Below are 26961 nucleotides of genomic sequence, written 5' to 3'. Positions count from 1 at the left end.
ACAAACGAGCAGCTTCTTGAGCCGAAAAGAACGTGTGCGGAATTTCAGAGCGATGTCTCAAAAACTGTGGGACTAGTATTAAAATATAAAAGCGGGCTTTTAAAAATTCTTCCTGAGGATAGGAGCATACTTATGCATAGCTTTAAAGCAACACAACTTTATGAGAGCTTAAAAAACGTTAGTCTTACATTCAAACATAACAAATTTTATTATTTACTATAATTTAATGCATACACAAGCGGTCAATTACATAATCACATACAGTTTCTTTCGAGGCATTTTTGTCATTTGTTAAAAGCCTTTGGCCACGGCAAAATATTACATAAAATCATTGATTTCCAAAAGTTAATTATATAAAACTATATATAAGAATTAAATTTAACTTTAAACTTGGTAATCTCTGCCGTACATTAATGTAAGTATAGCTTTTGTAGCGTACAATGAGAGTGTCGGTGCGTATGAGTAACATTTGCATGACGACTGTGTAATACGTAATGTAAAATTTTCTCTGCATCCTGTTATACATACATATATACATATGGACATCATTAATAAATAAAATTTTGTGTTCGAATACTTAGTTCCAGCTTTATTTTATATACATCTTTAATATATATAATTATACTTGATTCTGGTTTAACCAATTATCAATTTCTCTATTATACTCAAAATTATACCCTCAATAGCCCCTTAGTTTCTGAGATATCTATCTGAAAATTTGCATACGTTCTTTTCTTTTCAAAATGCAGCTCATTTGTCGAAACGGACGATATCGAACCACGATAGCATATAGCTGCCATACAAACTGAACGTTCAAAATCTAGTTTTTGTAAGAAAAACTTTTGTATTTTACGAGATATCTTCACGAGATTTTGTAGGAATTATTACCCAAAGCAACTGTATAATCTGCGAAGAAATGATTCAGATCAGATGACTATAGCATATAGCTGCCATGCAAACTGAACGTACAAAATCTAGTTTTCGTATGGCGAACTTTTGTATTTTACGAGATATCTACACGAAAATCGACATGACCTATTCTCAAAAGCAGCGCTACAATATTTGTAGAAATTTCTCAGATCGGCCTGCCATATCATATAGCTGCTATACAAACAATACAAACAAAATCATGTTCTTGTATGGAAACTTCTTTATTTGTATAGTGTGGTTTAGCTTCAGTACAGCTGTAGTTTACGTTTTGAGTTCTACTATTTTAATAATGCAAGCATAACGTAAATATGTGGCATATGCATAGACGCAGAAATAGCTTGATATTTTCATATATTTTTATCGTTCTCAGTATGCCTCCTGCATTGCTCATGTTTAAGCCTGCTTCCTTTGTAGGATTTACTCATTAGCGCCGGTTTTCCCATTTACGCATACATGACTCACAGGGAAGTTCATATGTACGCATAAATAATTAAGTGCGTGCTTTAGAGTGCTGTTAGCTGGAATAAATGCGCAATAAGTGGAGATGAAACGAATTAGCCCTGTGAGAAAAGCAATGAAAGTACACTAAATTGGAAATATTAAAAAAAATATTATACTAAAATAATATTATACTAAAATAAAATACGTAAAATATATGTATACAGTTTTAAAAAATTGTGTTGGTACGGAATTGGCTTCAAAAATTAAAAAAAAAAATTTTAAATATTTCTTATTAAAAAAATTATGCAAAGTGGGTTTGCAAGCATAGTTCGCTTGAAAACTCGTTTTACTCTTTGCTTTTCGAGAAATCAAACGCAAACCAGCAGTAAGTCGACATTAAGGATTCTCTTTCAGGCCTCTAATTGGTATGCGTGTGCTGTAAGCCGATTATATTACCACAGCGCACACGCACACAAGCAAGCTGTGGCTCGCTTGTAAACGACTTCGCACACACATAACAACTTAATGCTGCGCATACAGGCAATTTATACAGCTACGCACAAACTCACTTATATGTACGTATGTGTATGTATGTATATATTTATAGCTAGGCATATATGCATGTGTTGATATGCGCATATAACTTTGCGCGCAGCTCTCAACAACGCATTTCCGCTACAGCCTGCCACCTTCATACTTATACGAGTACAGCAGAAAAAAAGTTAGCTATATAAGTAGCGCTGTGCGTGCAGTTATCTGCATGTAGCTGTAATTATACGCACGTGTGTGGATATTAATATCCTGTTGCAATTTTCACTCTTCCTCTTGCGCTTATTAATAATATTGCCACAAACTAGCAGACACACATGCCCCCCCCAGCAACTTTGCGAGTTTACATGCTTGTTGGAGTTGCTGTAATTGTTTGTTTCAACTGTGCTTTGTTTTGTGAGGGTACTTGCATATGTATGTGTGTAAGTGTGCTTTGGTTTTGTGTCCTTCCGCAAATCCTTAATAATCTGTAATAACTGGCGCATAGTTGTGCATTTTCTTATCTTCATTGCTACATGTGTGCGATGAAAGTGAGTGGCAGCGTTAAACATACATACATACAAGCGTGTACTATATAAATTCATACATTATATGCATATACATATGTATGTATGCATAAGTATAATAACATACCTGCTGTGCAGATTTAGCTTCTAGAGATTTCCGCTAAATACTAGCAGCAGTGTTTCTGGAGTTAAAAATGTGAAGGAAGCAAACTATTTACTATTATTTCTTAAACCACAGGAAAGCAGCTTATAAAGTATAAAGTTTAAAGTAAAGCAGAAAACACATTCACTTCCATTACAACGAAGCTAGAACATATAAAATGGTTCCATACATGGACGTTTGATCGTTCAGTTTGTATAGCAGATATATGCTATTTAAAACCGATCTGTACAATTTCCTCAGATACTACATACTGTTGCCTAAAAAACAATTCCTTGCAAATTTTATGAGGATATACCGTAATATCAAAAAGTTTTTCTTATAAGAACGTAATTTTGAGCGTGCAGTTTGTATGGCTGCTATATGCAATAGTCGTTCGATCTGAATAATTTCTTCGGAGATTATACCGTTGCTGCGGGTAATAATTCGTGCCAAATTTTGTTAAGATATCTCGAGAAATGTAAAAGTTTTCCCTACAAGCACCTGATTCCAATCGTTCAGTTTGTATGGCTGCTATATGCAATAGTCGTTCGATCTGAATAATTTCTTCGGAGATTATGCCATTGCTGTGGGTAATAATTCGTTCCAAATTTCCTGAAGATATCTCGAGAAATGTAAAAGCTTTCCCTACAAGTACCTGATTCCAATCGGTCAGTTTGTATGGCAGCTATACGCTATATTGGACCGATCTGAATAATTTCTTCGGAGATTGTACCATTGCTCTCGATAATGATTCGTGCCAAATTTTGTGAAGATATCTCGAGAAATGTAAAAGTTTTCCCTACAAGCACCTGATTCCAATCGTTCAGTTTGTATGGCTGCTATATGCTATAGTCGTTCGATCTGAATAATTTCTTCGGAGATTATACCGTTGCTGTGGGTAATAATTCGTGCCAAATTTCGTGAAGATATCTCGAGAAATGTAAAAGTTTTCCCTACAAACAACTGATTCCAATCGTTCAGTTTGTATGGCAGCTATACGCTATATTGGACCGATCTGAATAATTTCTTCGGAGATTGTACAATTTCTTTGGATAATGATTCCTGCCAAGATATCCCAACAAATGAAAAAGTTTTCCATATAATGACTTAAGTTGGGTCGGTCAATTTGTATGACAGCTATAGGCTATGTTAATCAGATCAAGTAATTTTAGCATTATCTTAGAAAATAATCCATGCAAAATCTTGTGAAGATATTTTATCAAATACAAAAGTTTTCCATACAAGGACTTGAGTACGATCGGTCACTTTGTATGACAGCTATATGTTGTAGCAGGCCGATATGAAGAATTTACGCGGAGATTGTAGCATGACCTTCGAAAATAATTCATGCCAAATTTCAGTAAGATATCCAGGCAAACAAAAAAGTTTTCTATACAAAAACATGATTTTGATGGTTCAGTTTGTATGGCACCCATATGCTATAGTTGTCCGATAAAGCCGGTTGCAACAAATGAGGGGCTTCTTGTGAAGAAAAAGTGATGTGCAAAATTTAAGCACGATATCTCAAAAACTGAGAGTCTAGTTTGCGTTTCTACAGACAGGCGTCTGGCTGAGTCGGATAGTAGTTAATCGACAAGTTAACTCTCATCATATTCGTAAAAAATATTAATTTCGTATAAGACATTTCAAAATAGCAACTTATAAGCTACAAGCTTTGTAAAATTTGCTATTTTTCAAAATTTCCTTTGAAAATCTATTTTCCTTAACACTCTGTTGCAAGCGTAGACGCTGCAAAATCCCTGTTCGAAGTTCAAAACAACGCCGCTAATCCTGCACTTCTGGCAAGTTTACACATCGCTGCAGCGTATTGCACACACACACACATATGCAAATATTTTTGCCATTATATGTGTGTGTGTGCGTTTTGCCAGGAAAGCGAATGCATTAGTGGAAAGTGCACCGTCAAGTGCTGCTGCTTTGTTGGCGAGTGTGAAGTGTACGCGCATGTGTGCGTTTGCATGCTGAGCCGCTCTTTGAGTGTTTGCTGCGGCGTAAGTCCTTAAAACGTAAAAAAAAAACAGTTGCATGCACTTGTGTACAAGCTTTTGAATGTGCAAATGCATAGCGCGAGCAGCGGCGTCGAGTGTGGGGGTTAAGGAAAAAATGTATTTGCAACGAAATATGTTGCTTTTGTAAATTTTGTTTTTCGATATAAATATTAATGCGTTTTGCGGCCATTCCACGCCTACTAACGGTTTTTTTTGAAAAAATGAAAACAATTTTTTCGTTTACAATTTTTCATAAAATAATTTTTTATTATAATACGCGTCTTTTTTGGGCAAACAGGCGTTTTTAAACAAGTTGGCCGTCACTTGCAACTTCGCAGCAGCATTTCATCTCCCACTTCCACATTTCCTCCAACTCCCGCACACCTCCACCTCTGTCTAACGTATGCATTGCGGAAACATTTTTCGTTTTCCGCTATTTTGCCCACCATCGTATCATTGTTGTTGGGCGACACTCTGCGAAAAAAGTGTGCTCCACCTGCGCGACACTGCGCTGACATAACCATAAACGTTTGCGTTGCCATTAACGTTTTCATAGCGCTTTTTGAGATTTTTTTAGTAGCAACTTAAATGCGTACTCATATTTTGTTTCCAATTTTTCTACGTTGCGCTACAGTGTGTTGTATTCCAAGTAAATGTCTGTGTTTGTGTGTGCGATATGTAATTTTTGCCATCTACCTTTTATGGCCAGCTCTATATGCTTTCCTTCCTTTCAGCGCGCGCCTTGTGCTGTTTGTTTATGCAACGTGACTGCGGATATGCTTGCAGCCCCTTCGCAGTGCTGCGCACATGCCTACCAGCGCGCGGTACTTAGTGCTCGCAGTGCGGCCGTTGAGACGGTAGGTGGCAGCTGGGCGGCTATAAGCGATTTGGTGGCATTAAAAATACTCTGCATTGCCGGTGTGGCCATTACGGCGCGCAGCGATTATGGGCTGCTACCTAATGGTGTTTAGGCGCATTTGCTGGCCCCAAACAGTTGTTGTTGGCGGTGAGCTGCGCCTTGCCAGCGCCACCCCTAACCGTGCTCGCGCGCTTTTATTGCGCTTCGAGTGCCTACAAAGCATTTTGTGACGTTGCTTGTAATTGTTTCCTTGCGTCATTGCATATGCACGCCCCATATGCTGCCGCTGCCCCTCCGCTCTACCTGTGCTCAACCATCCGCATTGTAAGCTTGTAGCGCTTCAGCGTAGATCCGTTGCTTTTGTTTGCCTTTGAATGCCTGCTAATGGCTTGCGTTGCACGAGGGCAAGCCTATATATCACATACACATATACACATCTGCACAAGCTTTCATCTTGTGTATATATTGCTTATGTATAGGTGCACTGCTGTAGTCGCATGCAGCAATTTACTTTATGTGGCAGCCTGTCGCCTTTTGGTTTAGGTGGCGGCTTCTGTGTGTCTATATACGCGCTAGCCGCTCGCGTCCCGCCGCATAATCATTGCCGTTCGCCTTTGAGTAGATTTTTAATCTCTGTCATTATCGAGTGAAAGCGGGCAAATTTCGACACAACATTTACCGCGCCCTCGCCGCCTGCACTCACGTCAACTGATTGCTTAGATCGCGCTTAACTTTGCTTCCCCTTGCGCCTTGCATCTTCAGCGCCTCCTGGGTTTCAGCATTGAAATGTCCATTATTTTTATGACTTTTGGTCTCGCACGTTGCGACCGTAAACACAGCAGTTGCACTGTGGTTGCTACTACAGGCACTTGCAACATTTTGTTGCTACTGGATGGCAAGCCAGCAAATTACTTGGATTACTCGTGGATGTGATTCAAGCCTTTGAAGTTAGCAAGTGCGTCTATTAGGGTGATCATGCTTTGTTTCCGAAAAGCTTTTCAGGGTGTGATGTTGCCAGGGTTATGCTAGGACTTACAGAATGTAACAGGAGCCACTACGTAATAATGTTTTCTGGCACCCTGCATATACGTAAGTTCACATATGCCAGACAAATAAGCACAGTGTACAAGCTGTCGGCACTAAGAGTTATTAGAGCTTTCCGAAAAATATCAAGTGAGGCTGCTGAATCAATAGCCAGTAAGATGATATCCAGGGTGACGAATATGAGCGAGTATATGTACAAGTTATCAGAGCCGTCTATGAGAGCCAAAAGAGAAGAGAAAGTCAGTTTTATGGCAGCAGCGCTGGCAAGCCTCACTGAAAGGACGGTCGATTCACATAATGATACCGGACATCCTTTCGTGCATATACAGCCGACAGGGGGATCTGAAATTGCGTCTAACCCTAATACTTAATAACAATATTTAAGTGGACCTGTACAGATTCCAGCACGACATAAGTTCGGATTGTCCGACGTGTTCAAAGTGCTTTGAAGACTCTGAGCATGTATTCTTAAACTAAAAACTTAAAACTACACTCGGAGGTAGATTTACGGTGGAAAACCTGACTACCTCCATTTCTTAGTCCACTGAGAACTGGAAAGCTGCCTCAATCATGACAAAACTGAGACATATCGGCGTCTTAAATGTCTTATCACTCCCACGAAGTAATACTTAATCAGGCGGTTCCGTGGGAGAGTCTGAAGTTGTGAGTAAGTTAGGTTTAGCGTATTGAAGTTCCACACCTCAGCTTTTGATGCTTCTCCCTACTTTGAACCACCCTAACACACATATCTGCAACCGCATTACGCTTTAGTCTTCACTCAATCGTGTGGATAAAGCACAGCGACAGTGATGGCAGCCCAGTAAAGTGCAGTGTTTGCGGAGTACAGCATTGAAACAGATGCAGTTAGCTGCATCAACACCGTTGTTCATGGCATTTTTGGTAGATAATAGTATGTGTGGCATGCAGCAAACCACATAACCTTTATCACAATGATAGTGCCATAATTATCTTAAAATTCTCAAGCGCGAATTTAACAACGAAAGATGAAAACTGTAGAACCGAACTCTGATCCCTCATATTACAAGATCTGGTTTGACCTTGAAAAAACCGGCATTTTCGTAAAGACAAATCAAGTTGTCTTCTTGGATAATTGGTTTAAAAGAATTTATTTCCGTTCAGATGAAATCAAATTGTTTTATTGGTTTATTGAATTATTGGTTAAAAAGATGCAGCCAAGATCCAAGTTCTTGCGATTGCTTAATTGCGCACGCAGCCTTGGTTGATCTATTTGTAGTTTCGGTACTCTGGCTGGAGAGATCCAGTCAGATTTGGTGAGATCAACTTCACTACGAGCATTATATTCTTTTCCAGATTTTTTACATCAACAAGCTGTTGTTAGGGGGTGGCTTCAAGAATAGGCAGTTGTCATAAAAGTACTCTAGGCTGGATTAGATATAGATGAGCAAAGAATTTGTGAAGTTTGTTTATTCTACCTTGCTTAACCATTTCAACATATGAGAGATTAAAGAGTGAGAGAGAAAGTGATCCACTCAGATTTGTTGAGATTAACAGCATATTCATCGCCGTATCTTCTATATAATCAAATGTTTGTCAGCAGTTGGACGAGATAACTGTCATAAAATCATGCAGACTGTATTCTCCTTTGACAGGTATCCATATTGGAGATCAACGATTCTGTGAAGCCGCTCTTTCGATTTCAATAAACCATGTTTTTTTGTTTTCGAAGGAGGAATCTTCAAAGATATCGGATCTTCAGTATATCTCTTTGGACATCACACAAGTGAACGACGTGAATGTGATTCAAACGACACAGACATACTCATAACCCCAGACCAGGTTAAGTCTAGAAGAAGCAGCGGCTTGTCTTGTTACAGAAGCCAAATAAGCCATCCTATGAACCAGATACGGTAATGGGTGGAAAATCACAGGACTCTTTGCTTGGTCCACTGTTGTGAAATGTAGTCTACGACGGGCTGGACTACGACCTATTATTAATCAGGGAGGTGAAGATCATCGGATACGCGAGTGCTAACGCAGTAGCAGTAGTAGCGTAGAAAATGAGAAAATGGAGTGATCAAAGACTGGCTTACTGTAAGAAATCGTCAGCTTGCTAGACAAAAAATCGATTGCTTTAGAGAATATTTCCACAAATATGACCACGAAGATAGACAGGACAAATTTTTCTTTCTGCAGCGAAGAAATTGGGGGCGAGAAAGCAAATATGGAGAAGCGTACAACGAATCGAGTTACGCTGAATAACATCTTGAGGCGATTAACAAATAATCGAAACTGGTGTGGTATACATAGGTCTGAGAATTTGGTCTGCGATAGTTCAGCAAGAGTTTAAAAGATTGGCAATGCAATGAAAGCGGAAGAATGAACGACCGCTAGATCTGAAAGGCCTGCCTGATGAACAGATTGATTAGATTGGTATACCGATATATTGCTTCACAGTAATGCAGTTCCGTGGACCATTCACAAGCAAAGACATTGTAGTAAAGGGTTTGGCATGTAGGCGTGTTGGTTCGCAAGTCTGAATGGGCATGGTCCAGAATGAGATGTAACTTTACAGTCTATTTTTGAGAAAACAATTTGCACACGTCCTTTTCTTTCCCAGAAGGTGCTCAATTGCCGAAAGAACCGATATCGGACCACTTTAGCTTTAGTTGCAATACAAACCGAACAATCGGAATCAAGTGCTTGTAGGGATAACTTTTTTATTAGAGGAGATACCTCCGTCAAATTTGGCATGAGCCATCGCCCAAGTTGACAATGCAATTTTCGAAGAAATTGTTTAGATCGAGTCACTATAGCATATAGCTGACATACAAATCGAATGCTCAAAACCATGTCCTTGTATGGAAAACTTTTTTATTTGAAGAGATATATTCACCAAATTTGTTTGGTATTATTGGTTAAAGCAACGGAATAATCTTTGAAGTAATTATTCAGTTTCAATCACTATAGCATATAGCTGTCATACAAACTGACGAATCAAGGATCAAGTTCTTGTAATTAATCTTTGGTATTCACGAAGGCTATTATTGTTCCAGTACAACCCAAGTTAACTTTTTTCTTTAATTTTTATAGCTCTATCATCTTAAAGTCTCAGCTATTTGTTCTCTTATATTTTACGACGCCCTTCCTCACAAAAAATATTGTATTTGCGTTCTCTTGCCACTTCTATTAATATTTGTAAGCATACCAAACTGCTTCAGTTTCATCTTCATATTACTTTTAAAAGTGTGGAATATGCAAAATCAAAATATGCTGCAATAAAATGTCATTCTCTTCCATTATCGCGCCGTTCGCACGCGCCATTTGTCGTCGATGCAAGCAGCAGGCGCCGAATATGAAACGCATAAATCTCTTATCAGCGCATCAGCATTAAATTCACACGATTCGAGAGCAGCATATTGACTAAATTAGAAATTTCACCCACTTACCGCACAGACATCTAACATGCCAACTAGCATTTTGTTATGGCGCTGTCGTCTTCGTGTGCGCTACGGTTTTCTTTAAATTTGCGCTTTTGATGTGCGCGAAACGCGTTTAAAGGATTTTCGTCTCATAAAACACAATTGCGTCAAATTAATCACAGCGACACAGACAAGCAGCCAACGGTGGCAGTGAAATACGCGCGTTGCAGTGAGTGAAGTAACGGCAACAACAACAACAGCAGCGACAGCGACAGCGAAACTCGCTGCTAAACAACGGTAGCTGTAACAGCAGTTTTGTGCATATTTTTCGAAATTTACGAGCACATTTTTTCCAGCACATCAAAATCAGCGAATTTAGCGCGCGAGTGTAGGGGCGGCAGTGTAGCTGTGTTGTTGTTGCTGTACAAGTAACCGCGTGCGCGTGGCAGGCGCGTAACAGCTTTTCTAATTTACGACTGCGACAACGTCAAGTATTAATGTCATTCATTCGTGCAAGACTGCCATGCAAGAAGAAAAACAACAACAAATACACATACATATGTACATATATCAACGCATATGCAAATGTAAAGCGTTGAAATGCAAGACTTCCTTTTTAATATTTTCTTGTAAAATAGGTGTGGGCCGTGGCTTAGCTGTGACTAAGCAGGCTCAGAATGACTCAGTGGGCAAAGTGAAGACTTTAAAATGAGTCAGAAGTGCGTAAAAAGTAATTAATATAATAAACATCTGTATAAAGATAACAGCAGTATTAGTTTTGCAACTTTAAAATCAAAGATCGAGGTGGTACGTGTCTATTCTCTTTTCACCGGTCTTTTCCAAGATTTGGTGCATCGTGAATATCTGGTCAGTTGTTGATTTTCTAAAGCCACACCGATAAGATCCAATCCGTCTGTTGACGGTGGACTTTAATTTTTCACACAGTACGCTTGACGGAACCTTTCATGTGAATTTAAAGAGACTTATCCCACGGCGCAGATTGTGGGGTCTCCCTTCTTGTGGATTGAGATCGTCGGGCTTGCTTTCGTCCGACCATATTCTACAAAGAAGCTGATGCATGCTCCTTACCAGTTCTTCGCCGCCGTATCTGAAAAGTTCAGCCGGCAATCCGTCGGCCCCCGCCGCTTTATTGTTCTTCAGCCGTGTACTTGCTATTCGAAATTCTTCATGGTCGGGCAATGGAACGTCTGCTCTATCGTCATCGATTGGGGAATCGGGTTCACCATCTCCAGGTGTTATGCTTTCGCTGTCATTCAGCAGGCTGGATAAGTGTTTCCTCCATAATTTCAGTATGCTCTGGGCATCAGTCACTAAATCACCAAGAGTATGCTCCGGTCTTGACACTTGCTGTTAGTCGCCGCATCTTTTCGAAAATTTTTCGAGCAGTATCCCTGTCGGTCAGTTTTCTAGCCCTTCATTCTCACCTATTTCAGCCTCCCTCTTTTTTTGTCTGGAAATGCGTCTTGCTTCCTTTTCAGCTCTCGGTATTTATCCCATCCCGCACGTGTTGTGGTTGATTGTAATGTTGCTAGGTAGGCAGTCTGTTTTCTCTCCAATGCGACACGGCACTCATCACCGTACCAGCTGTTCTTTTGCTTTTTCGACAGCCAATGGTTTCATTTGCGGCTGTACGTAAGGAGCTTAAAATACCGTCCCACATTTCCCTTATACCGAGTTGCTGATGAGTGCTCTCAGAGAGCAGGAGTGCAAGTCGAGTAGAAAATCATTCGACCGTATATTGTGATTGCAGCTTCTCGATGTTGAACCCTCCGTTTGCTTGTTGACCTGCATTTTTTGCTGCAAGAGTCGATGTTAGGACTTCGGATCGTACGCATGTCTAAAACACTTGAGCCAGGTAGCTTGGTGAATTTTTCTATGTTGGAATCTAGTACTACAGTTAACCATATCGCAAATCAGCGATTTGGTGAAAATCTTTGCTTTGATGCGAATTGTGGCTAAACATTCCTCGACGGGGGTGAATGCCAGTACTCGGCGACGGAGTCTCTCTCCCGCTCCTTTATATGAGCACTGTAGTAAATGCCACAAGAACCCACTCGTCTCAGTTTTTGTCCCATCCATCGCACTTTTTAGACGGCGGTGATGTCAGCCTCTACTATAAGGAGACATCAACCAGCTGGACAGTGACACCTTCACATTTCAGGTGCATGCAGCTCCTGCCAAAATCGAAAATTGATATCTATTAGCGTAAATTGTAAGCGTAAGCATCAAAGATTTTCATAAAAACCTAAAAAACCACAAAAAATTCTCATTTTTAAAGCGCTAAAAATGCTTAAATTTTAGGCAACCCTAGGTAGTGGCAAAAATAGAACCCTTTCACATGTCTTCTAGCATTTTCTATATCTGCATATACACTTCATTTCGCTATTACTGCCAAAAATGTACACATCTGCAACTTTCATCTACTCAATTTGATGGATAACAGCATGAAAACCTCCACAAAAACTGGCTTCCGGCTGCAGCTGTGCTATGTAAGGCTTTGGCAAATTGCAAATTATGAAGTTGTCGAAATTATGCGACCAGCTGTAAATAAGCATCCATTACCGTTAAACGAAAAATATTTACATTTGACCTTTTGGCCGCTTAACTCAGCGAAAATACACATACACACACGCAGAAATCCAACGAAATTGCGTATTAACCAAAAAACTCGAGTGCTATGGACACGCATATCTGCTGGGCGCGCTTCATGGTGCCACAAGCAGACGTTGACGCTGAAATAGACACACAGCGGCACATGCTGGAGCGACAGTCTATATGCGGCGCAGAGCAGTATGCTACATTTTACGCAGTACAAGCGCGCAGTTATGCCCAACCTCAGCTATTAAGCGCAATTGAGGCGCACACACGTGTACATATATCAGCATATGTGTGCTTTAGTCGTGCCTGTGTGCAAATATTGATGTACTAACGCGCATATGTGCTCTAACGCCTTCATATATGCTACTATTTCGTTAATGGTCGCCCTAAGCACATAACCACAGCGCTTCAACGACCTCAATCGACAACCCTTTCATTTGCCAAGCACCCCGCCTCCACCCGCTGCGTGGCAAACACACAACAAATGCATGTACACAGAGAGCTGCTGCTGTGAAAACTTTTCGTTGCTTAAACGCTTTGAATACCTTCAAAAAAATTGTATTCAAGCATGTGTCGGTCGGTGGGTTTGTGTGTGTGTTGGGTATATGCTTGCCAGCATATATGTTGCATAAGTACTTATAAGTATGTAATATATACACTTAAGTTTATAAGCACCCGCCATTCATTTTGCGAACATCTTTCCCATTTCTTTGCGCAGCGCCTTCCTGCGCGCCATCACGTGCAACTTCCTTTCGCCGCCGACGTGTAACCGCAATTTTCGTGCAATTTTTGAGTTGAAAATAACCCACAAAGTCGAAAGTTAACGTCAAAGTTGGCTTTACAAAAGGAAAATGTTAACGAAAATTGCGCATCGCCGCACACACACGGCGTGTATATGTGAGTCAGGCATCCTCCACGGTCCTTATCATTGCGTCTTCTTATTTTGTATATTATTATCTACAAGTACTTCTCGGGTGCATTATTATAGATTATACCTTTGAATTTAAGTACACGTGCGGAATCGCTTGGCGGTTGACATACTCAAAGCGCGCACGCACACACCAACACATTCAAGCACTCGTGCTTTTGATTCACTTATGTAAGCTTCCTTGGTATATAAAAGTTGGTTGGTGTGGTTGAGGAAAGGTAGTGTAGACGCCACCGCTGGGTTATAAGTTCGCTCCTCCGTATTTCTTAATGAAACTCAAATATACAAATACACCTAGCTATGTATAGAGGTGTGTATAAGCGACATGTGTGTAACTTTAAAGGCATTCACTTTCAGAAATCTCTACACTTGCCACTCCTTCAACGAACTGCTGGATGCTGTCCTACTGGGATGCTGTTCAAGTCAGTTACACTTCCAGAAACAGATAACTGCTGAGCTTTATAAATTTAAACTTTTTTTGTTGAGAAAACCACGGATACCATAATGGTACTCATCTAACATGATGTGTGAAATTAGATTAGCACAAAAATGACTCAATCGCAGCTTGATCTAACCTCCAGCAGCTTAGAAAGAACTCCTACTTATTTTTCTGTCCTTCATAGCCCTTTTTTATAGTAAAAGGAAGCATCGTATGCCGGAGTGCGGGACTTTAATCCGCTAAACCTAACCTACTCCCATCTTATTTCACTCCCACGGGACCACTGGACAAAGTATTACTTCTTAGGACAGAAAAAGACATTTAAATCTCCTCTATTGTACGGACTGACTGACGCCTAATCTGTTGTAAGTGTCTCAATTTTAACATAATAACCGTGATCTTCCCATAATGTATATTTCTGGGACTGTAGCAGGATTTTTAGTAAGAAGATTTTTTTTTTAATTAAATGATCAAAGGACTGATTTTTAAGCTACGGAATACTATTAGTTCAAGTTAGGTTAGTTTAAATGGTCGATCCCCAAAACGAACTCAGCTGGACAGTTTATAGCCGGACTTCATAAAACGAGATGTTTCAACCACTGTCTTGGTAAAGCTTGAAAATGGAGGAGAAAGCGACTGGTTCCCCAAGTGGTCCGAGAAAGTGACTGTGAACCAAAGATGGACTGACCGTCGAGATGTAATTTAATCATCCAAAACCTCATAAATCGACCAAGAGCTTTGAGTCCATCACTAATTTGTTGAGAAGGCTAATATCAGTTTCGACTATGTCTCCTGGTTCGCCAAATGTCGACTGATTGCCCAGATGTTTCAACCTTAGTCTTGCAAAAGCTGTACAGTGGAGGAAAAAGTGGCTGGTTCACCTAGCGGTCCGCGAAAATGAGTGTCTACCTAAACTTCTTCCAAACAACTTTGGCAATTTGTATCTTTAGCTTTACAGCATAAATGCCCATATGACAGTGATCGGTAAGAAGTCCTACGATTTCTAGTATGAAGTCTTACGTTTACGATAAGATGAATTTTGTCAAGGCAAGGAGTTCAGTAGATCTCTTCTACTCTAGACCAGAAGTATCTTGCAGTCGCGCAGAGTCTGGCCATCAACCAACGCAAGCTAAGCGCATATGAGGTTTATAGGTCCACTGTTAGAACGAGAAATGACACCACGGATCCACCAATTCGATCTTATACCAATGTGAGCGGTGTAAGATTGCCCGCTCTGGCTAGCTAATCGGCTATGCAGTTAACAGTGATTTCGCTATGATCAAGAAACCAAACAAGTTTGATAATGAAGTAGCTTGGTTCTATATCTAGTATGGTTAGACACTTCCTAACTAACTTTGAACGCACAGTGTGTGAGCTCAACGTTAGTATTGTCGCTCTGCTGTCGGAGTGAATGCTCATCTCTCTGAAAGAAGGTCTCTTCGAGGCTTTCGAGGTTATAGCCGAGTTTACAACACTGGGAAGGCTTTTGGGTTCATTGCACTTGGGTGTGTTCTTACGTGAATCCCAAACCCAGCGTACTTCTAATTTTAGCTTGCCTCGTTCATTTTGGAAATGAAACCCCGTGAAAGCTTCAAATTTCGACTGTGTGTGTAACTCTCAGAAGGAACACCGGGAATCCTACAAATAGTATATAAAAGACCAACACTACGAGCTCATGTTTTGAAATGTTAATCTCAAATTTTGCGAAAGCTCTTTTTTTACAAGAGGCTTTTTATTTGTCGCAATGGGCAATATCGAACTGCTTTAGCATATAGCTGTCATACAAACTGAACGATCTGCATCATGTCTTAGTATAGAAAATATCTTTATTTGACGACATACCTTACCAAAATTTGGCTTGCATTATTTTATTTCAGATAACCATAGCATATAGCTTCCAAACAAATTGTACGCTCAAAATCATGTCCTTGTATGGAAAACTTCTTAGTTTGATGAGACATCGTCAATAAATTTATCATGGATTCTTGTTGGCGGCAAAAACTTCATTATCCGAACATCCGGACTACTATAGCTCATAACTCCCAGCCAAATTAATCCATCGACATCAGCATAAATATATTTTCATACCTTTTATGCTATCAAAAGTGAAGGGTATTATAGCTTCGGTGCAACCGAACTTAACTTTTGTCATCGTGCTCTTTTGTTTTTGAACTGCTTTTGCACCAATCATTTTCTTCAGTGCATATAATGCATCTCTTAATCACGCATCCCATCTACAAACATCTTTTCCATCTTTTCTCTGCACAATATTGCTAGCATTTGCTTAAATCTTTGCTGCTTTGCTAGGGTTTGAGTTATGAGTAGGCAAGTGAGCTCTGACGTTGCCACCACATAACACAATTTGATGGCGAGGCGAGTGTTGACTCTATCAGCTAGGTAGCAACATAGCATGCTAGCTGGTGAAAGCAGGCGAGTTGAGCATTAAAGTGGGCGTGTACACAGTTGGCAATATATTTTCTTTAATTGCGCGCAATTAATCCTTTTTATGAGCGCTACTCTGTTACTGCAACAAACCTTTGCAACTTAGTTACGTATGCGTACACAGCATTACATAAGTTGGGTAAGGTGTGTTTGTATGTATGAGTTGTAAAAGTGGAAAAGCGAAGGGACTGCAAGAAAGGAGTGGTGCTGTGGTAACAACAACAGCGTGGCAACTGGTTGGAAAAGCAGGCAGTGGAGGACTATTGGACTTATCCGGGTTCGGCTGGAGTTAACTGAGAGTTAACTGAGAAAGTGATTATAAGAAATACATATATTTTTGTGTTTGTAGGAATGAGTGTGTATTAGTAATCTACTACTTAGATATTGAAAGTCGAATTCAACAACTTTTGGTTGCTTTGAGCTTGGCTTGAGCCAGTCTTATACCAATTTGACAGCAGTCCTAACTGTAGTGCTCATATTGGCATATTTTTGTTGTTTGCCAAATTAGCAAGAATTCTCAAAGACAGCTCGTCTAGTAAGCAACGCAATATTAAAGCTGTAGGCGCGCAAATAAAGGGCGCGAGGTGAAAGCTGTAACGAAAAATTATTATAAATTTATCAAGGCATACCGTCACCCATACATATGCATACATGAAACCTAAGTGCCTAGCAGCAAAGGTTCAAGCAATGAATCTAGCACTTTTCTACACTTACAACGTAGGTGCTGCATGTGGCAAGCCCTGCCACCAGCATAATGAAGAGAAATTCGCGCAGCAAGCGGGGAAAAGGAAGTGGCGGAGAGCGGTGTACAGACGCGCGGTGCGGCTTTTCAATTCCTGTGCACACTTCATGGCTTAATTATAAAAGTTTTCATTTGTACGCGAACGCGCGCATTTAAAGGTCTAATTAAACACATTTCCCTCAGAAATTGCGCACAAACGCACACACACACATATATATATATATAGGCGCGTGTGTATGTGCTAGACACAAATCCATAAGCAACAAGCACACAATGAAAAGTGTACTTGCTTTCACAGCGCGCCAAAGGATCAAAAAAGGCCAAGTCATACCTGCGTCAATTAGTGGGGCAAGTGTAGGGAAAAGTTGGCTGGCGGAACAAGTAACCGGGTATTATGATTTCTATTTCTGCCACTTGGCTATAATTACTGCCGCGTTCACTTCCGTTTGCTATACTTTTTATATTTTTTTTTATTTAAGTCTGTCTTTTTTTCGCTTTCCAGCGCCGCTGCAGCAAGTCAAAACAGCAGAAGTTGCCATCAACCAAGCGTTCGGCGTTGTTGCAGTTCAGCCAACATTCATTGAATTTGTAGTAGCTGCCTCTGCACTAGTCAAACTATTTATGTGTAGGTAAGTGAGTGTAATTTGCATGTACAAGCCTACTACATAACTTATGTGTGTGTGTGTGTGTGTGTGTTTAGTAATTGGTATGTGGCATGGTAATAAGCCTTTCGCTTGCAATGCCAACGGCAGAACATTGCGCACTTGTAGGCATGCGTTCATGTGTTTGTGTGTGTGTGTGTGTGTGCCTACACGTATTTTAATTAAAAATTAAGCTATTTGAATAGCTTTTGCAACTCAAATAGAAACGTTACGAGTGTGTTGGCAGCGGTTTTTATGGCCTCTTGACGCTTGTTTAATTAGCGTCTTTGCAATCATTTATCATTTTTTAATTGAATACGCTTGTCGGTGATATGAAAAGCCTCCTTTGATTTTTCTAGTTCGCAAAGGCAAATTTGGTCTATGAATGACACTGAGTATACGCTCAGCTACGTTTCTGTTATAAGAGATTCGATTATTTCCAAGCTGTGCTAAAAACATATTAACACTCCTAACTTCCTTTCGCTTTCGGCAAAAATATAGAGTTTTCTCTACAACAGAAAAAGATATTTTTGGAATTTGTGTCTCATTCAATTACCCTTTCATATTCATTATTTTTAAGGTCAGCCGTATAAAATCTCAATAGTGTAAAATTATAGTAAAAAAAAGAAAAGCATTAACTTCGGCTGTACCATAGCTCTAACACCCTTCACAGGTGGGTTTTTTATAGCATAAAATAGTATAAAAAGGTCTTAATTCTGATTTTGATTGGTCAGTTTGTATGGCAGCTATATGCTATACTAGTCTGATCTGGAAAATTTCTGCGGAGACTATAGAGTTACTTCCTGCAATAATTTTTGCAAAATTTCGTTACGATATCTTCTAAAATTAAAAAGTTTTCCATACAAGGATTTTGGTTTTTATTATTCAGTTTGTATGGCAGCTATATGATATAGTGGTCCAACCTAGAAGATTTCTTCAGAATTTATAGCGTTATCCTTGACAAAATATTGTGTTAAATTTTGTGAAGATAGCTCATGAAATAAAAAAGTTTTCCTTACAAGGTTTTGATTTTGATTGTTCAGTTTGTATGGCAGCTATATTCAATAGTAGACCGATCTAGAAAACTTCTTAAGATATTATAGCGTTGTTTCGAAAAAAAGTCCATGCCAAATTTCGTGAAAATATTTTTCCTTACAAGAACTTGAGCTGGATCGTTCAGTTTATATGGCAGCTATACGATATAGTGATTCTATCTAGAAAATTTTCTTCGCATATTGTAGCGTTAGCTCAGCTAGTATTCTGTGCTGAATTTCGTCAAATCTCGTCAAATAAAAAAGTTTTTCTAACAAGAACTTGATTCTAATCATTCAGTTTGTATGGCAGCTCTATGCTATATTAGTCAAATCTGGAAAATTTCTTCAGATTTTGTAGCGTTGTCTTGGACAATAATTTATCGCAAAATTCGCGACGATACCTTAACGTGAATAATGGTTTTCCATTCAAGGACTTGAGCTTGATCGTTCAGTTTGTATGGCGGCTATATACTATCGTTGTTCAAAATCCGCGGTGCCAACAAATGAGCTGCTCCGCTAAGAGTAAAAGACGTGTGCGAAACTTTAGCCCTATATTTCAAATACTGAAAGACTGGTTTGAGTATATAAAGACGAACTTGTTAAATCGACTCAGCCCGTCACGCTGATTATAGATATCTCTTCTCCTCTGGCACAGCAACCGTAGGTCGGTCTGGGCTGAGAACACGAAACTTCACCAGTTGCTTCTATCCTTTACGATGTCGGCCAGTTGTACATCCCAAGAGCAGACGAGTCACTATGAAATTAGTTCTTCCATTTTTTGCGTGGGCGCCCTTGCTTCCGTTGTCCACCCAAAGGTCACGCTGAATGAACCATCTTCGTTGAATCATCTTCCAGAACACGGGTCTTTATCCATTTTGAGCTTGTTCCGTCTTGTCGACATACAGCTCATTGCAGTTCTGTATCTTCTTCAATACTTATCGTTGACGCGGACAGCTCTAAAGTTCTTGCAAAGTACAGTTTTCTCAAATGCTTCAAGTGCTTTCTCTCCTCAGGTCGTCATCATCCATGTTTCATATATGCATAAATTCGTATAAATTTGATATGGTCTTCGACGTTTCTTTCTGGGTGTTACAAACATCGTGACAATTTTAGGTCTTCGGGACATAAATGTTACTATTTGAGACAGTCTAAAAAGTGCGCTCAAATAATAGATTGTATAGATATGAGAATATGAGTGAAGGTGAAGGATTTCAGTTTTCTTAAATGGTTTCTCAACTGTGGGTTATGTTTTCTCTTAGGTTTGTTTATATCTCGACATATGTATAACAACAATATACATCATATATGTATGTTCCCTAGAGGGATGAGCTTTTTGTTCAACAGTATTTGTTTGTGTAGCGACAGACTACTTACCTGAACTATTTTCGCCGAATGGTCTCGGGGTGTGGTGCAGTCATTTGCCGAATAAAAATTGGGGTTTTCGGGTTACTTAGATCCGATTGTCGTGGGAACGACTCCTCCTGACTCATCAACAATCGTCTTTTCTCAAATTTAACTCTATTTTTCTTAGTGTATAGCCAGATTCGCTATACTGGTCTTAGAAGTAAGTTATACTTTTATAACATTGGTGAATGCCAACCAAATTTCATCTAGACTGACCTTAGTGTAATTTGTGCTATATCACCCGTACATTATGCTTATTTTACTTGAAGCATATTTTCAAAAAATAATGAAAATATATAATAAATGCGCTACGCGGCCCCACTTATCAGATGCTGAAAAGAAAATTACACACAAAAATCAAAACGCCCGAAAAACTTCAACTAAGCTAAGGGTTATGCCAAAAACAAGTATGCTCTTAGCAATTAACTGCAAAAATCCCCCACCTTTCCGACATTAACAACAATTTGGGCAGCAGCTGTCACTCGCCACATTTTCTATTACTTCGCTGGCCGATTGCTTCACTAGCACAGTGTTGCTTTGGAATAGGCGACCGATTTGAATAAAGCTGTACGAAACGCGCGTGGAAATTCCATTTAGTAGCAAGTGAATATTAATTTTTATTAGCACTTAAGCCTCTTAACCCATTCTACGCAGCAGCAACAGCTACTGCCATTTCCATCAACCGTTTCCTGCCATTAAAAATGGTAAACGTGAAATAAAAAACAGAAATGTTTGTGCGAAGGCATGCAAACATTATGGGCACACAAGCTTTTCGGTTAGGAAGGGCGCTATACGCAACAATGCCCACACAGGAATGTCAAAAATGTATGATTTAGCGAAGTTTCATAGACAGCGCGACGGCTCGAGTGGTGCACTGCTTTGCAAAGAACGAACCGGTTATACGAAATTTGTTCTACAGGTCATGAGGTCAGCATAAATGCCATTTGGCAAGTAAGTGAAACTTATAAAGTACTTGTGACAGTTACGCAAGTGCGCGTATCCGCACCAAACTTGCTAACGTAGTCAACCGTTGGCAGTGTGCAGGTTGAGCAATTAACATTTGTTCCTATTTTGCTCCAGTAAATTTAATGGGACAAGTTTTACCCCACACAAAAGGCAAAATATGTGTGTTATATTGCTGGAATGCTAATGCACAAAGTGAAAATATAAAAAAAAAACGCATAAATAAATACCTTCCCAGCGCCGCTGACCGCACCGCAACCCTTTGCGTCGCTCATCGTGTTACAAGGGTTGTGTGGCTTGGTGCGGCATTTGGGTTTGGGTCGTAAATTCACACTTGATCCTTTTGAGGTTTCAGCGTTGGTGGCACTTTTATTGCCGGTTTTTGTTGTTGGCTTTTGGCGACGCACAATAAACTTGAATGAAGGCGTTCTAATGATTTGCATAAATATTACATAAAAGCAGACGCGGCTATTCAACAATACATACCCACATCATAAGCGTGTGTGTGTGTGTGTATTTTATGTAAATATATTCAATTAGGAAAAGTACGAAAACTTGAATAAATGCAATAAAAAGGGTTAAAGGGAATTAATTCCACAACTCGGTGTGGACCCAGTGAAAGTGAAAAAAATATGCTGAAATTTGTTGACGTTCACGATAGTAGAATATCGCAGAATCTTCTTACGCAAAATAAGGAGAAACTCTTATTTATTGACAGAAAATTCTGAGCAGATCAGTTTTGCTAGAAAGTCTTCCGCAGTTACTCAAAATCTAACTGAACGACGTCATACGTTCCTTCATACTTCTCTTCTTTTTAATAGATCAATTGACAAGTGTCCCGCCTACCAACGTAAAACACATTTTTTTGAAAAGAGTATTTTTTATATTCGGCACAGTGCCCTTCAAACCTGATACACTGATTTTACCGACCCTTTAGCTCTTCGATACCATCTCTGTAGTACGATTTGTCCTTTGCTAAAAAATAGAATTCAGTTTCGGCAAGCACCACTTCATTCGAAGAAAATTTGTTTCCAGCGAGCATTCTTGTGAGATCTGAAAACAAAAAACAGTCGCTGGAGGCCAGATCTAGAGAATACGGTGGGTGTCGAAGCAATGCGAAGTACAATTTACAGATTTCTGCCAACGTTTTCACTGACTTGTGACGTGGTGCATTGGCATACTGAACAGCACTTTATTTTTCCGTTCCGTTTCTACGCGATTTCGCCCTTCTAATGGTCCAATATTGCTCTTTAATAGTCGCCGTTGTTGGTCTTTACTTTTCAAGATAGTCAATAACAATTATTCTTTGCGCATCCCAAACGACAGACGCCATAACATTTCCGGCCAACTGCGTTTTCCAAGCGGGTTCATCGTGTGCAGTTCACTCGGTTGACTGTCGATTGGACTTCGAAGTGAAGTTATGGAGCAATGTTTCATTCATTGTTACATACCAATGCATTATTGTCCTTGAACATCTCCAAACACGGCTCCAGTTCATGAACTCGTCGTTGTTTTGGGTCAAAAGTGAGCTCGCGCGGCACTCACTTTGTTTAGGGCTTTGTCTTACCCAAATATTTGTAAATAATATGATGTACACGTCCGGTTGATATCTATAGAGTATGGCCCTTTATGAAGTTTTCGTCGGTAACAACTTGTTTTGAGCATCCATTGCGTTCACCGTCTTCGGTGCTCATGTCTGAACTTAGCATACCAATCCTTGATGGTTGACATTCCTGAAGCATCTTCTTTTGTCGCCTACTGCTTTCATCGTCCTTAGTGCTCATTTCGCTCCATTCGAACTTAGCAAACCACTTTCCAAAGGTTGATTCCAAGTAATGTTGATCAATCCAAACCTTGGCTACAACAGTATACTTTTTTGCTTTTTCACTTCACAATAACAAAAGTTGTTTTACTTAAAATGATAAAATTCTCAAACAAAGAAACCGACAGCTGTTATAATTTATACCAGCACCGTGTGAAGGTTAGGTCTAACTAAAAGTTATATGGATTGCGATACCAGATGGAGTACAGTTGCTAGGTTCAAGAGTAGTAGTCAACCTTTAGGATGCCTGTGTTTGACGCGAATTTTAACAGACTCTGTAGCCTCACTATCGATGACTTTTGCATTTTTATACCCATGTAGCTCGTTCCATGGGGTTTTGATTTTCTTTACCACGCTTCTGTCTAGATACATAGTTGTGTAGACAATGCATGGGTTTCCCAATGTTGGTCACGTTTTCGGATTTTAGCCGTCCACAGTTCTTGGCTCGTCCACTATTTCATTGCTCTTGATGCCTTTATAGCCTGGTACCCAGTAGAAGTGAGGTTGCTTGCTCTTGGCAACACTTTCCACTGCTGTCCTGCTTTCCAAGTCACTTCTGGCGGATATCCGCTACGAGGTTACTGCCTTGATTGCAGCTTCGCTGTTTAAGTAGATGTTGACTCTGGAATTGCCTGCAGGTGCATTAGTGGCCAGCTCCGCGGCTTTCGCAATAGCAAAGACTTCAGCTGAAATATTTTATAGTGGTTTAGCAACCTTAAAGACTACCTTATGCCTCACTACGGACAGTACATCCATTGTCCATTTTCGAGTTATCTCTATAGATGTTTAGAGTGTTTCGCGTAGCAAACATATCTTTAAGTTAACCATCTTTCTCAATGTTTAGTTTGAATCGTCTCTCCCTGTTGAAAACTGGGATCATATAGTCGGTATTTGCCAAACCGCCATTACCCACCGAGCTATGCCCGTTCTCATATAGATAATTCTATTGCAGCCAGTAGACGTCCCGCCGATTTTGCTGCGTAGTTTGCAGCAAAGTGTTCTATACATAGGTGGCAGGTTTAGTGCCAGTTCAAGAGCTGCCGTTGGAGTTGTTCTTAAAGCTCACGTTGTGCTTCCTCTGAATGGCTCTGAACCCGTTTAGCTTGAAAAGGTTACGCTTTGTTTGAGTTGCCAAATAAAAGGGAAAAAGTCGTGATTTCATCTGGTATTTTGATAGAGTGAAGTATTTGAAAATTAAGGGAATATTGATGCGTTGACTTGGAGGTCTTTAGAAATGGGCATTTCCGTCTTTTTGCTACTATTCAGTCTATTAAAGTGCTCTAAAGAACTCGCAGACAAGGAGAAGAAAGACGGACCTCTAAAGATAATATACATATGTATGTACTAAGTATATACATACTTATATCTAGAATATATGTATATATATATATATATATATATTGGTTTATGTTACTATTCAACCAAATGCACTGCAATTTCACTCACGCCACTGTACTATACTGCATACGTATGCGCTTACTAAGGCTCATAGTCGCCCATTTGAATGTGTAATTGCAGCGGGAAGCGTATTTTTCATCCAAGTTAATTACAATAATAATTCTTTTGATTAAGCAGCGCAAGCAGTGAACCGTTGAGCCAGCGCCAATCAACCAAAACGACGATTGCCGCGGCTGAACGGGCGGCACTGTTGCTGGCGCAGCGATTGCAGCCGTGCAGCCATGAATCCGTATTGCCAAAGACGGCAGTCGGTGGACGCTGAGCGGTTATATGTTGTATGTTGTTGTATCTTACGTGTTTGCATGTGTGTATGTATGTGCGTGCTTGGTGTTTGGTGTGCGCGGCGCAGGCATTGCAGTGGAGTGGCGGTTACACCTAAAAATCCATGTGAAAGCAGTCGTAAATCCCGGAGAAAATAAACGGCTTGTGGATAGGGGCAAACAGTGGAGATAAGTATATTTGTATATACAAGTATATATATGTATGTATATATATATGTATGTATTAAAAGCATATGCATATATGTATGTATGTGTGTATGCATATTGTAGAAAAAATATTGCGCTGAATTGGCGGCAATGCTTCCGCTGTGCTCACATACATATCTACATTTACCGCGATTAAAGGTCTCCGGACCACCATTACAACAATTGCCCCGCATATGTATGTGTGTATGTGCTACTGACGCGAGTTTTTTTCCTGTTTACATACATTTATATTTATCGGTTCGGCGGTGCGCTGCATTAAGGTTTATTTGTTGGCCGTTTTAATTTCTAAAATTATGCTATAAATCAATTGTTGAAAACTAATAAATTTGCTTTTGGGCTGGAGGAAGTTGCCGTTCAATCGGAGATTTGTGGCAAGCAACGAAAAAGTAGTAGACGCATTATTTTCGAATTTCAATGCAACATTTCTTCATTTAGAGAGTCGAAAGTGTCTGTGGTGCGCAACAGTTGTTATTTATTTATTTTTTGCTTTATTGTTATTATTATTTGGTTTTTGAAATTTTTTTGGTTGCAAATAAATGCTTTTTTAATTTTGTGAAAGAAAAACATGTGCAGTGAGGCATGCAACCAGAGCAACGGCAAAATATGCAACTACAGGCACATATACATACTATATATACTGTTGCACACACACAACGCGCCAAGTCAAAAATGAAAAAAATATGTATAAACAAAATTTCTGTAAAATAAGCACAAAATCGCATTAATGCAATGAAAATTGAAAGAAATATTGAATTGAAAGAGTGAATTTAATTGATTTCCTGTGCGCAGAGTGCAGTTCCTGCCACAGCCACATAAATGCACATTTCCATAAGCGAGCAAACAAAGCAGCACCCAAAAGTTAAGCTGCACTGTGAACGCCATAAAGCATTGAAGAAAGCGGAAAATAAGAAAAATTAAGCAGAAAATGATTTTAGTGCTGCACACATACACTGCTACGCCCAATACATGCATAAGCAATAAATTGCTCACAACTACAATAATCAATGCAATTATAGTAAATCTGCTAACAATGAAAGCGAAAGCACAAACAATTGCACAATTGCAACGAAATTTGCCATAGCGAAAAATTGCAAGCAATTTACAGTTAAGTTGTGGTGGGTGTGTTACGTGGTAGACATGAGGGCGGTGATAGGAGGACAGGCTGTCAGTATTTTCAAATTAATGCCATTATCATTATAGCTTATATTCATTACTATATATATGTATATATATTTTTTTTTGCAGTAGAAAGACCTAACGAGAGACAAGAAAAAAAACGCTAACTTCTGGTTGCACTGAGACTATAATACACTTCAATAATACAAAAAATTATTTACAGGTATTTGATTTTGAACGTTCAGTTTGTATGGCAGCTATATGCTATAGTTGACCGATCTGAATAATTTCTGCGCCGATTGTACCGTTGCTTAAGCTAATGATGCATGCCAAATTTCGTGAAGTTATCCCGAGAAATACAAAAGTTTTTCATACAAGGACTGCATTTAGGTGTATCAGTTTGTATGGCAGCTATATGCTATAGTTGACCGATCTGAACAATTTCTGCGCAGATTGTACCGTTGCTTAAGCTAATGATGCATGCCAAATTTCGTGAAGTTATCCCGCGAAATACAAAAGTTTTTCATACAAGGACTGCATTTAGGTGTATCAGTTTGTATGGCAGCTATATGCTATAGTTGACCGATCTGAACAATTTCTGCGCAGATTGTACCGTTGCTTTAGGTAACGATGCATGCCAAATTTCGTGAAGTTATCCCGAGAAATACAAAAGTTTTTCATACAAGGACTGCATTTAGGTGTATCAGTTTGTATGGCAGCTATATACTATAGTTAACCGATCTGAACAATTTCTATTTTTATAAAGTCTCTGCATAGATCTCCCTGACAGTGAGTTCAAAGCTAGTCAAGGTTTGCATTACCCCACTAGCAGCAGCATAAACTTATCTCGACACCTGGCCACAGCGGAGTCGCCGAAATTGTAAAACCGATGAGCTTTCAAGAAAATTCACGCATACCAAAATTCCGTCAGAACGGATATTCTTTGTCTTCGCGCACTCGGACGCTGGATTTATAGACTTCGGC

General features: G+C 39.6%; 1 long non-coding RNA gene across 7 annotated transcripts in view; it reads left to right on the top strand.

The window, feature by feature from the left end:
- Nucleotides 1-26961, top strand: part of LOC126761174 (uncharacterized) — a 951325-nt gene that overhangs the window by 740204 nt on the left and 184160 nt on the right. For all 7 annotated transcript variants that reach the window (XR_007667327.1, XR_007667325.1, XR_007667330.1 and 4 more), the window contains one exon: nt 17554-17680. This is a non-coding gene — a long non-coding RNA (uncharacterized LOC126761174). The remainder of the gene's footprint in view (nt 1-17553; nt 17681-26961) is intronic.

Source organism: Bactrocera neohumeralis, chromosome 6 (assembly GCF_024586455.1).
Source record: "Bactrocera neohumeralis isolate Rockhampton chromosome 6, APGP_CSIRO_Bneo_wtdbg2-racon-allhic-juicebox.fasta_v2, whole genome shotgun sequence".
Taxonomy (NCBI): domain Eukaryota; kingdom Metazoa; phylum Arthropoda; class Insecta; order Diptera; family Tephritidae; genus Bactrocera; species Bactrocera neohumeralis.
Note: the sequence above shows the minus strand (reverse complement) of the source record. Positions and strands in the feature narration are given on the sequence as shown.